This window comes from Rhinolophus hipposideros, assembly GCF_964194185.1.
Source record: "Rhinolophus hipposideros genome assembly, chromosome: 4".
In the NCBI taxonomy this organism is placed as follows: Eukaryota; Metazoa; Chordata; class Mammalia; order Chiroptera; family Rhinolophidae; genus Rhinolophus; species Rhinolophus hipposideros.
Genome location: NC_138050.1, coordinates 78,211,546 through 78,225,374, shown reverse-complemented (window position 1 = coordinate 78,225,374; position 13,829 = coordinate 78,211,546).

Genomic DNA, 13,829 nt, shown 5'->3' with positions numbered 1-13,829 from the left:
ATACAAATAAACAAAAGCTTAGAGAGCTTTAGCAACTTGTCTATGGTTACTTCATCGACAGAAAGCAGGGCAGAAAGAATCCAGCTCTGACCATAGAGATGGAGGTGTGTGCTCTTCACAACCTTATAAAGAACAACAAAAATAGCAGAGATGAAGAGCTTGACTGAGGGTTGCCACAAATTTAGTTTTGCAAAGTAAGACTGAAAAGGAGGGCAGTGTTATTCCAACGAAAGAAAGATATTTGAAAGAAAAAAAAACCGGAAGTCAGAAAGATGTAATCTTAGAATACAGGGCAACTATTTCATGGACATAAATGCAGTTTTATGAAAACTCGCTGTAATGCTCTCATTTTTCTCCTGTCATGGTGGGTGGTATCTGATGTGCATGGGTCTGGGATTGCTGTGTGGCAACATGGCGGTTCTGAGAAGGGATAAAGAGCCCTGGTACCTACTGGCCCTGTTCAGGATGTGGGGTCAGGCCCTACAGGAGGACATGCTCCAGGATTATAGACAGACACAGAATTTGAGTAGCTGATGAGAACTATACAGCTCTTCCTAGAACCACCATTATTCAAACGCCCAGAGCACAGATGACAAGGGATGAAAGGGATTTAAAGCAACTATGAAGAGAAGAGATGGATTTGGTATCTTGTTTGAGTGAAAGGCAACAGGAAAAATGGTTTGTTCATGAGATAAAATTTAGCAAAGCTGATGAAGACAAACGTGAGGGATGATTGAATAAGGACACGGGAACTTTTTGCAAAGATAACTGGTGACCAAATGTTCTATATCCTCATTAAGAACAAAAAGGGGACATTGGCTAAAATAGCAGCAGGAAGGCAATAAATCAGACATGAGCACATGATGACAGTAAGGTTCTGAAATATTGGAATTAGGAGTAAGAAGTCCTGTTCTGACTCAGCCTCATTAACTCTTTGCTGTTGACCAATACAAGGATGGAATTCATTTTTCTGATCTTCTCATTGCTATTTAAAGCTAAAACGAGTTCTAGCACATGTCTTTAACACTTGCACTTTGCATTTTTCACTCCGATAGAATATTTTTACGTTTTTTTCCAGAGTTATTGTTGGAAGAGGTCGTCAAGGGGATCTGACCACTGGTTGATTCGAGAGCTGGACCCAGGTAACTGGAAGCTTCTCACCTCGTCCCCATTCTTGGAATGCACATTCTGCCCACCATTCCCACACTAGGAGCTATTTCAAAGACTTAGCCTTGAGAGAGTAAGGTGTTTTTGGGACCGTTTGGACTATATATATGACTGAGCCCCTATATAAACATTTAAGGTTCTGGCAGCGGGGGCCAGAAGACAATCCTCATAAGTTCCCTTGCTTATTTAAACTGTCATCAACCAATCTGGAGTCGTCTGCCTCTTTCTTCAGTCTCTCCTTGCCCTCTGTGTGTAAGGAGGCCAGTTTGCAAACCAAACAAGCTATGTATAAGATTGAAATAAGGAAACTTCCTTTTTTAAAGTTTGGAAACACACGGTAGATTGAGAAGGGAGATGTCCTACCTACGTCTCAATTTGGCCTTTAGAAATGACAGCAATACTAGGTCTCTATACACACAGGCTAATATTACCTATGACTGTGATATTGTATATCATAGGAATATACAACTCAGCAATTCTGGAAACAGCTCGGGGGTGCGGGAAGTGTGAGCTTTGTGATAAGGGCCCAGCCAAGTCAAACACAGTGTGATAGATAGTCTGGCACTCAGGAGAGCTGAGTTCTTGTTTTTGCTTTTCCTCTATCAGTTTGGGTAATGATAGCTTTCTGTCTCTGCATTTACACCTCTGCACTTGTTATTCACTAGCAAGCTATGGTTATTGTAACGGAGTAGCAGATATGTCTCAGGCTTCTTAAAGGAACATTCTTGATAACACTAGCACATTTTGAGCATGATTTCACCGGGTCCCTTATATTTACCCTTATGACAACCTGGCAGGGCAGATGTTTTCTCCATTTTTTTAGAGGAAGAAAGAATCTGAAACCCAGATAGATTAGGTGACCTGCCCAAAGCCACACACTAGTGGAGATGAGATTGAAACCCAAGGTTGTCTAGCTCCAAAGCTTGTTCTGGTACACACAGGGTTTCTCCCACTGTAATGTGCGTATGGACTGTCTGGGTCCCTTAAAGCTGTAGAGTCTGGTTCAGTAAGTCTTGGACTTGGCCTGAAATTCTGCACTTCTGACATACTTCCAGGTGTTGCCCATAGTATTGCTTCCTGGAACACACTTTGAGTAGCAAGGTATTACTTTGCTTCCCTTAACAAATATGGTAGAAGTCTTAAGTTGCCTTCTTCCTGAACTTAGGGGGAAGTATTCAGTCTTCCACCATGAAGTATGATGTTAGCTGTAGTTATTTTGTAAATACCTTTTATTAAGTTAAAGAAGTTCCCTTCTATTCATAGTTTGCTGAGAGTTTTAACGATGAAGAAATACTGAATTTTGTCAAATACTTTTTCTGCGTGAATTGATATAAGCATGTAGTTATTTTTTTATTTTTTATGGACTGCTAATGTGATACTTAGATTGCTCAACTTTAAAAATATTGAGCTAGCCTTGAGTAACAATTTTTAATCATATTTATTTTGTGTTTAAATTCTGTATGTAATATATGTTTATTGAAGAACATTTGGAAAATAAAAAAAGAAAAAAATGTAAAAAATCACTCAAAAGCTCACCACCCAGAAGTAGTATTGTTACTGTATTTGTACAATGCTATACATTTTTTTTTTATAGCACCTGCCCAGGATTCTGTATTCCCTACCCCACCTCCCTGTTTTACTGAGAAATAATTGACATACATTACTGTGCAGATTTAAAGCATACAACATGATGATTTGACTAACATACGAGGATATTACTACAACAGGTTCAGCTAATTTGCATCTTCTCATAGGGCCCAATAAAAAGAAAAGAAAGAAGAAAATTAAAAAGGAGAAAAATATTCTTCTTGTGATGAGAACTCTTAGGATTTATTCTCTTAACAACTTTCCTATATATCATACAGCATTATTAGCTATATTGCATCCTTAGTACTTATTTACCTTATACCAGAAGCTTGTACTTTGGACCACCTTCCTCCCCTTCCTCCATCCTCCACCTCTGGTAATCACTAGTCTGATCTCCTTTTCTATTTTTTTTTTTTTAAGATTCCACATGTAAATGAGATCATACAATATTTGTCTTTTTCTGTCTGACTTATTTCACTTAGTGTAGTGCCTTCAAGGGAAACATATATATAATATGTATTAATATATATATTATATATATTATATTTAAAATAGTCAAGATATATATATATATATCATAATTCCTTTATCAATTCATCCATTGATGGACACTTAGGTTGTTTTCATGTATTGGCTATTGTAAACAATGTTGCTATGAACATAGGGGTGGAGATATCTTTTTGAGTTAATGTTTTTGTTTCCTTTGGATATATTCCCAGAAGTGGAATTACTGACTAATATGGTGGTTCTATTTTTAATTTTTTGAGGGTCTTCCATCCATTTTAAGAAGAGTTTATATATTTATATCTTTATAGAGTTAAGATTAAAACCATATCATCTTCCTTTTTTTATGTTATATTTTACTTTGACTATTTTAAATTGTTAAATATTCCAGGCATCCTATTGCCTTAGCGACTTTGCACTTCCTTTAGTTTGGAATTGGCAATTAGGTTCTGTTTTGTTTGTTTGTTGTTTATTTTTAAGTCATATTAAACATTTTCATACATAAGTGTTTGCTAATTCTTAACAAATTAAATTCATTCCTAGAAGCAAATTATAGTGTTCTAGTGTATCAATATCTTTCAAATTGGTGATGCCAAATAACTTTATCAGTGTAATGTTTTTGTCATGATCTCTTCTTTTAATCAATGAACTTTTCTTAGAGCACTTTTAAGTTCACATGAAAATTGAGTGGGAAGCAGGGAAAGCACAGAGTTCTCACATGCCTCTTGTCCTCATACACCCGTAATCTCCTCCACTGTCAACATCCTGCACCACAGTGGTACATTTGTTACAATCAATGAACATGTATTGAATCATAATTATCACCAAAGTCCATAGTTTATGTTAGGGTGTACTCTTCGTGTTGTACAGTCTATAGATGTTGACAAATGTTATATTTAAAAAAATATTTTTGTATCAAATTGGTATTACTGTCTCCTATTTTTTATACTTTATTTATTTTGACATTCAATATTATTTTATATTAATTTTAGGTGTACAGCATAGTGGTTAGATATTTATATAAGTGATCTCCCTGACTACTCTAGAACCCACCTGGCACTATGCACATTTATTACCATATTATTGACTATATTCTCTCTGCTTTACTTTACATTCCCATGTCTAATTTGTAATTACCAATTTGTACTTAATTCCTTCACCTTTTTCATCATGTCACCCAACCCCCATCCCATCTATCACCCTGATAAATCTAGTACCCATTTGACATCATACATAGTTATTACAAATTATTGACTATAGTTCTTATGCTATGCCCTACACCTCTATGATTACTTTGTAAGAATCAATTTGTACTTCTTAATTCTTCCCACTTTTCACTCACCCCTCCACCCCCCTCCCATCTGGCATCCGTTAAAATATTTTCTGTATCTATGAATTTGTTTCTATTTTGTTTGTTTATTTTGTTCTTTAGATACCACATATAAGCGAAATTACATTGCATCTGTCTTTCTCTGTCTGATATACTCCACTTAGTACAATACTTCCAAATCCATCCATGCCACCACTGATGGCAAGAACCCCCTCCCATCCATGGCCAAGCAATATCCCATTCTATAAATGTACCATCTCCTCTTTATCTATTCATCCATTGAAGGACACCCAGGCTGCTTCCACAGCTTGGCCATTGTAAACAATGTGGCAGTGAACATATGGATGCACAGATCCCCTTGAAGTAGCATTTTCAGTTTCTTTGGGTAAATACCCAGAAGTGGGATTACTGGGCCCTTCTTTGTCTCTTGTTATAGCCTTTGTTTTAAAGTCTATTTTGTCTGATATAAGTATTGCTACTTCAGCTTTGCTTGTTTGTTTGTTTCCATTTTCATGAAATATCTTTTTCCCATCTCTCTACTTTTCATCCTTGTGTGCCTCTTGTAGGCAGCATATGTAAGAGTCTTGTTTTCTTTATCCATCAGCCACACTGTGTCTTTTGATTTGAGCATTTAATCCATTTACATGTAGAGTAATTGTTGATAGATATGTAGTTATTGCCATCTTATTATTCATATTTTTTATTTTTTTACTTTCATCTTAAAGAAGACCCTCTAATATTCCTTGTAATACTGGTTTGGTGGTGAGGAACTCCTTTAGCTTTTTCTTGTCTGGGAAGATCTTTGGGTGTCCTTCGATTCTAAATGATAGTTTTGCTGAGTAGAGTAATCTTAGTTGTAGGTTCTTGCTTTTCATCTCTTTGATAGAATATTTACTGACAGTCCTTTCTGGTCTACAAAGTTTCTGTTGAGAAATCAGCTGGCAGTCTTAGAGGAGCTCCCCTGTAGGTAACCAACTGCTTTTCTCTTGCTACTTTTAGGATTCTTTCTTTGTCTTTAACCTTTGGCATTTTAATTATTATGTGTCTTGGTGTTGACCTGTTTGGATTCATCTTTTTTGGGACTCTGTTCTTCCTGGGCTTGTATATCTATTTCTTTCACCAGATTAGGGAAGTTTTGAGTCATTATTTCTTCAAATAGGTTTTCAATTGCTTGTTCTTTCTCTTATCCTTCTGTATCCCCACAATACAAATGTTGACATGCTTGATGTTGTCCCAGAGATCCCTTAAACTAATCTCATTTTTTTTGTATTCTTTTTTCTTTTTGCTGTTCTGATTGGGTGTTTTTTGCTACCTTATCTTCTAAATTGCTGATTCGATCTTCTCCTTCATCTAATCTACTGTTGATTCCCTCTAATGTAATCTTCATTTCAGTTATTGTATTTTTCATTTCTGACTGGTTCTTTTTTGGGTTGTCTATCTTCATTTTAATGTTTCCTATCTCTTTGTTGAAGTTCTCCCTGAGATCACTGAACATCCTTATCCAGTGTTTGGAACTCTGCCTCTGGTAGGTTGTTTGTCTCCATTTTGTTTAGTCCTTTTTCTGGAGTTTTGTTTTCTTATTTGGGACATATTTCTTTGTCTCCCTATTTTGGCTGCCTCCCTGTATTTGTTTCTATGTATTAGGTAGGGCTGCTATGCCTCCCTGTCTTAGTAGAGTAGCCTTATGTAGTAGGTGTTCTGTGCAACCCAGGGGTGCAGTCTCCCTGGTCATCAGAATCAGGTGCTCCAAGTGCGTCCCTTGGGTAGCTTGTGTGTGCTCTCCTATTGTAGTTCAGTCTTGGTAGCCATTTGCACATCAATGGGAGGGATTGACCCTCATGCTGATTGGTTCGAGGACTGGCTGGGACTACAGTGGAAGATCTGTGGTGCAGGGGCTGACCCTGTAGAGCAGGGTTCACTTTACTGGGGCTCTGGTACCTGCCCCATCTGCACTTTGGGTATCTAGTCCTTGGAGATGGCTTGGTAATGCTCCAGCTTGGTCCAAAACTGGCCACCAGGCATGTAAGCCCTGGAACCAGCTGAGAGGGGCCACACTGTAGGCCAAGTTTAGCCACAATCTGTGTCCTGCCTGGGTCCACCTGGTATGAGCTATAAAGCAATTCACAGATGACCACCACCTGCACTGGGCTTGGAGTTGCCTCAAGAGGCCAATCTGTGAATCAAGGCCAGCTGTCACTGGTGCTGGGCTTAGGGCTGTTCAGCCAGACGTATGGGACACATTGGAACCAGATGCTGCTTGTTTTGGTTTTGTGAACTTTGAAGAGATATTATGAAAGTCCACACCATGAGCTAAGACAGATTGTTTGCACAGAAAAGCCACTGGAAGCAGCTTGGGTGTTCCCAAAAGTTGGGTGGAGAGGGGTCTCAGGAAATCTGTAGGATGGGGCAGATGAAAGGTGATATCCAGTTTATGGAGACTCAGATTGGTGTCTGCGTACATCTGCACACTGGGAGGGGAAGGGCTCAACAAAGAAACAATGGATTCCACCAGCTCCTCTATGCCAGAAAAAGCTGCCCCTCTAACCCTCAGTCTGAAGCTAGATAATTCAACTCCTCCCTGTCTGTTCCTGGTGACTTTCAAGCTGCTGCCCCAGCGCTGGAGCTCATAGCAAGTGAGTAAATCTGTGGCCTTTTAAAGAGAAGTGTGTAGGAATACAGCCGTCCTCTGTTTCACTCAGCCATAGCCTCTGCTGGTTTTCATAGCCAGAAGTTATGAGAACTTCTCTCTCTGGCACTGTAAGCCTAGTCTAGGGATTCTGGTGTGGGGCTGGGACCCCTTGTATTTCAAGGGGGGAACTCCTCAGCCAAGATAGCGCTCCCAATTTTTAATCGTCACATGCAGGTGTGAGACCAGCTTGTTCTGAGTCCCTGCCCCTTCTACTAGTCTCAAGGTGGCTCCTTCTGTATTTCCGTAGATGTAGGGCTTCGGTTCAGCTAGAATTCAGCTGCTTCTCAATAATGGTTGTTCTGTAGTGTAGTTGTAATTGATGTGGTCCTGAAAGGAGGTGAGCACATCGTTGACCTATTTTGCCATCCAGACCAGAAATCTGTCTCCTATTTTAAAATTTACATTTTTATTTCTATTTAAGAGATTCTTATATACTTAATTGTATTGTTTATGTTTATTTACTTGGCCTATGCTATCAAAATGCTTTTATTTGTGTTATTCATTTGTAAAAGCTTTTTATATATTAAGCCTCATAATACCTTTTTGTCTGTTTTCTTCTAATCTGCTATTTGTATAGTTTGCAGCATACACAGATTTTTAACATTTTATTTAGTAAATATTATCATTTACTGAAATCTCTGAATAGTTTCAAGAGTTTTTCCATTGATTTATAGATTCCTTCTCATTATCTTGTCATCTTCAAATGAGGACAGTTTTCTCTTTCCCTATTTCTTTCCTTTGCAATGTGTATACACATCTTGTTTTTTATTATGTTTTTATGTTAGCTAAGATTTCCAGAACACTGTTAAAAATAGCAATGATAGTTAGCATTTCTCTAGTTTGTGTTTAATTACCAAGGGTCTAGTGTTTTATCATTTAGAATGATCTTTATCCTTAGCTCCTAAAATAAACTTTTAACTCAGTGAGAGTGCTTCTTTCTATTTGTAGGTTACAGTGAATTATTGTTCGGAATGGCTGTTTTCTGATTTGAATAGGAATACCACTAATCTTTGATTCTGATAAATTTCAGTATCTAGATACCAGGATAGGTCTTCAAGCATTAAGTTTAATTTTCTAAGCATGCCTTAGAATTCTTGCTGGAAGCAGCCATTAATTTGGCATCTCTATCTGGTATTTTTATACTCTTCAGCAGTGTATCCAGACCACAAAAATCAATCCAGACTTTAGCTGCTGAAAATTCTACATTCACCAGAGGCTCCAGAGAAAATGAAGTCCCTCAATTATCAGAGGCTTCTACTATTTCTATCATTTGGCAGAACACCTCAGAACCAAGTACTCCTGCCTTGACTCTCTTCCCTTCCTTTGGATTAAGAATCTCTGAGAACAATTATTCTATTGCTTTTCAGGGCCCAAGGGCCACTCCTCTTCCTACTCCCAGTAATCTGGGAACTGCTGATACCAATTGTTTTAGAAATCCTGTAGCCAACTAAATCCTCTCAGATTCCTCTCCACTTGGAATTGAAGGATTCTATGGAAATTAGAAAACCTGGGGGTGGGGAAGCAGGCACACAATTTGATTATATATATATATATATATATATATATATATATATATATATATATATATATAAAACACTTGCATCTAGAGGGACAATTCTTGATTGCCTGATATCAAAATAAATACTTCTCTTTTATATGTCAGTTTGGATGAAGAACAGAATCATATTTAGGGTCAGATGACACCCAGTGCTAGATGTAATGACTCGCAATGATGATCCAGTATCTTTTTCAAGTGCATGCAAATGTAAATACATATAATTTGCATATACCATTACTATGCATTCACCAGAATGGGTTGCTGCTGTGATCAAAGGTAAAGTCTCAGGTTATTGATTCATGATCTCATTGCCTGCATTACCAATAGGTCTAAAGTCTTGCTACTTAAAGCTTGGTCTGCGTATCAGGAATATTGGCATGACTTGGGATATCAACATAAAGTAGAGTGTTTGACCCCTACCAAAACCTACTGAATCAAACCTGCATTTTAACAAGACCCCCAGGTGAGTCACATGTGCATTACATTTTGAGAACCACTGATCTAGTGCAATGGCTCTTGAGCAACTTTTCTGTACAATCGAATCGTCTAGTAAGTCTTTGCCTAGCCAACCCCATACCAAGTAAACCAGATTCTCTGAAGATGGAACCCAAGTCCTCTGTATTTTTGAAAACTCCTTATGTGATTCCAGCAGAGTTTGAGAACCAGTGGTCTAGAGCCAGCTGAGAAATCTTCAAAGAGAAACACTCCCTAACCCCCACCCCCTGCCACCACCATTTTCAAGTTGGAGTTTGTGAGCAAGGGCAGTATCTTAGCTGGAAGCCACCAAGACTAGAGAAAAGAGGTGCCATTCTCTATGGAACTTAAGACCCAGGTTCCCCAGAGACTCAGGCATTCAACCCTTTCCGTGATTTTAAAGTATTTCCCATGATTTTAAAATACTCCTGATAGTGTACGTTAGAGATGGTATCTCCTCTAATGTGATTTGTGTTTGAGAGTTTCTAGTGAATGTTACTGTAGGTAGAAGAGTAACTAGCAATGTAATTATCACATTGTACAGTGTATCCTGTGTCTCGCACTGTAACCCTTATTTTCATTTACAAGGATGGCAGCCCAGAGTCAGTGGAAGGCACCAGATGAACTGTCTACTGAGAACCTCCTCTCTCAGTAATCAGTGTGGAGGCGTTGGCTCAGCACCCGGCTGATGGGGCTCCATCATGAAGAGCACCATTGGTGCTGCTTTGGGAAAGACCTATGTCCACAAAGATCCCTAAGTTAATTTTTTTTTCCCTGCTGGGGAACTGCCTTCATTTGCACTGACTCTCAATGACCTACCTTCAGGCAAATACCGCCTCCAGTCAGAGGTGTGGTTTAAAATAGAACTGCATATTTTATGAATAACAACTTCCACATGTGGGTTTTGGTGCTCTCTCAGGCTAGCAGCATCTACAAGCTTGTGGTCATAAATCAACCAGGCTGCAGATAGAAGAGAGGTAGAGGTAAGGAACAGAAGAGCTACTGTGAAGGATAACAGAGCTACTGCTCAAAGCCTGGTAGATTTTCTGTCTCAAACCTCCCTTGTTCATTTCATTAATGTGATAACAGCCTTTTCATTTTTTTCTTTTATATACTCACATGTGACTTGGATCATTAGCACATGCCCTTTGCAACAGGGGAGGCTAACTTGAGGTGAAAGGGAAACAGCAGGAGAGTATGAACTCATAAAGATTCAGCTTTCATGGCAGCTTTGCAACTTGAAAACAGACATAGAAAAATAGAGACAATATCACAAATAAGCAAAGGTATTGTTGATTTGAGTTTTTGCAAATAATTGCCTCGATGCAGGCAATTTTTAATGTAGAAAAATGTCCTTAGGGGCTTGGGGAATAACAGTGAGCCACCTGAGATATTTAAGTTTAGAAGAAACAACTATTTAGCATGCATAGTGGCAACTTTTCCTGCTGTATTTTAATGTATGCAAATACAGTTCATATGGTAACAATAATCTCATGGCAGGTCCGAATGAAGCCAATGTAGGTGGCACTTTGGTACAATTTTGATTTGAATTTACTGTTAGAAAATGATGAGTGCATTGTGTGGTGGCAGCATACAGATAGTGCAGGGAGAGAATATTGATTTTTTTTTAACACTCATTTTAAAGTAGAGAGAGAAAGTGTTGTATTCCAAATGATGTGATTAGGCAAACTATTAACATCATAAAGCTCTCCATAAGATTTGCTTTTCATGTGTTTTGGACAAACAAATCAATATGGAATTCTATTGTTAGTCTACTGTATGCTTGTATATTTGGACATTATTTAACTTAGATATAATGGGAAGAGAGCTCTTGATCTTATATAACCAATTCAGGGATTTTTTTTTTCTAGAACCGTTAAAATTTATTTCACTATAAGCCATAAATATCTAGTGCTCTTTAATTTGATTGTTAATCTTTTACGTGGATAGGTGCAATCAGGTAGAAATCCAGTTTACATGGAGGGAGTGGTGATTAAAACCTGTGTATTCATAGTCTTGCTGAGATATTTTGATTAGTAATTAGTCATTAGTAATTATTGAGTGTCCATTGTATGTAGAATTCTTTAAGTTGTGGAGGAATCATAAAAGTTAAAGAAACCTTGATGCCTAGCCTGAGGGGAAAAGAGAGAGAACTACCATTTATGAATTATCTACTTTCCACTTAGTACTAGGTTATATTCATGTTATCCCAAATAAGCCATACAACAAGCCTCTGAAGTAGGAATTATTATTTCTGTTTATAGATGGAAAAGCTGAACCTCATAAAAGTCATTCAAAATTGCATAGCTTATTAGAGGCAAACCAGGATTCAAACTCAGGTCTCTTGTATCAAAACCTTTTCCATTAGAAAGAAAGCATACGAGTACATTTAGACATTTTGCCATAGTCACAGCTTTTATAGACTAATATGTAAATCTTGATGGGATTCTAGAAAAATTAACCTGAGTAAGAGTTAGTTCAGGAAGACGTTTTGTCATATGTGTTACCTTTGCCCTCCTCTGCCTGGCAATGTTGTTATTCTATCTTCTGCCTTGTAGAGTGTCCATGCTAATTTACTAACAAAGCTGAAGTATATTCATTTTTCTGAAACTATGGATGTAAAAAAGCACTTTCAATTTCTGGCCATTCTTATGTAGCCATATTTTTTCATTCTTATTAAAACTTTACGAAATATGGACTTTTAAAGTAGAAAATTACTAAGAAATAGATTATTCCCCAATAATCAATAAAAGTAGTTTATTCACCCTTAAGGCAAAATGGGACAGCATTGAACTGATTCACATCTGTATGAAGGATGCTTATGGCTCCTTCTTTCTTCCTAAGTTATCCACATCAACACTTTTGATGGATTTATGTACTTTGTTGATAATTATGCGGATTTCTCTCACAAATGCTAGTAAACCAACTTCTGGATGATAGTTCTTAATACTGTGTTTCCAGATAAGAGACAAAAATAAAAACCCTTAGGGACAGATGAAATTCACCTGGGCAAGACTTGCCATGAAGTGGCGTCTTCCATTGTATATCAGTTTCAAAATTATGCCACCATTGTTACAGGCTGGCACTGTTTGACATGGACCAAAATTCTGTTTATTAATATGAATGGTAATACACTCGGTATCACAGGTTGTGCTAGCTTCCTATATATTGTAATGCTTGTTTCCTGTTAAATTAAATAATCCCATCTTTGGCTTATATGAAATATTGCATTTATTAAGGCAAGCTTTCTGTCCCTATTTAGGGCATGATTTCCTGCTGGACAGGAATGAGTGGATTCTAAAGAAACTGACAGTTTGTCTCCTATAGAATGATTTGGAGGTCTCTGAGCTCTTTGGGTGATTATCTACAACAACTGATCCATAAATCAATACTGATATTATGATCTGAGAATGGCTTTATTGTATTCTACATATTAAAACACGAGCTTCTGATTTTTTTAAAAAAAAATAATGTGCTGATTTATCTTTCTTGAATTCATGACAGGGATCCTAACAGCACAAAATTATTTTTAAAATTCAATATTAAATGATCTCCTTTGATTCAAATGAGAAATAAGCAACAACTATTAAACATGTATTGCTTAGAAGAGCTGCTAGTTTGATACAATGGGAAGTAATATTTAAATTGCTGTTAGCTAGAAGTGATCCATGAAATTATTTGGAGAACTCTTAAATGCAAAAGTATCTTTTAAAGTACCAGGTATATTTCTTTGGTTTGCAGCCAGGCAACTACACCACGAGCTGGAAAGTCTAGGTTGTATTCATGATTCACTTATTGTCTAATCATGAAAGCAAGTCATTAAGACCCTGTGCCATTTTCTATGGGAATGCTTACCTTCCAAATATTCAAATGAGCCAAGTATTAAGAAATTACTACTTATAGCAATGTCTTGGCATGTTTGTTTCCCTGAAGTTTGTTTCCTGAAACTTTAATTATATCTGATTTTACACCTACCTATTGAAATTACTGATAGTATTAGTCTCATAGTTTTCATTGGCCTTTTGTTGTTGTTAAATATTACCTCTGCTTTTAAAACTTAGTATTATTACATTTTATGTAATGTGTCATTGTTGCTACAGTTCCAGAACATGACTTATTGTTTGCAATGATGTTAATAGTTTATCCTTTTACCCACTACAGTCCTCGCTCTACCAACTGAGCTATCGAAGGCCTTGCTTAGTTTTACCCTTTTAACTTCTCATTTTTAAGCTTTGACAGAAAGTCACCATTTCTCCTCACCTATACTTTCCCCAATTTGTCTTATTGTCAAAATTTGTATTTTGTGCTTTCATTTCATGTTGAGACCCTTCTTATATGGTTGTATTTACTAAGAAAATGTGTTCAGATATCAGTGCTTCCTTTTAGAGGAGTAAAGCCGTGTAAAGGACATTTACAACTTTAAAAAAAATTTCTATTTTATGATATTTATTTATTTATTTATTTATTTATTTTCTTTTCAGTCTCGATGTAGCCTCTTCTTTATATCCTTAGTTATAGGG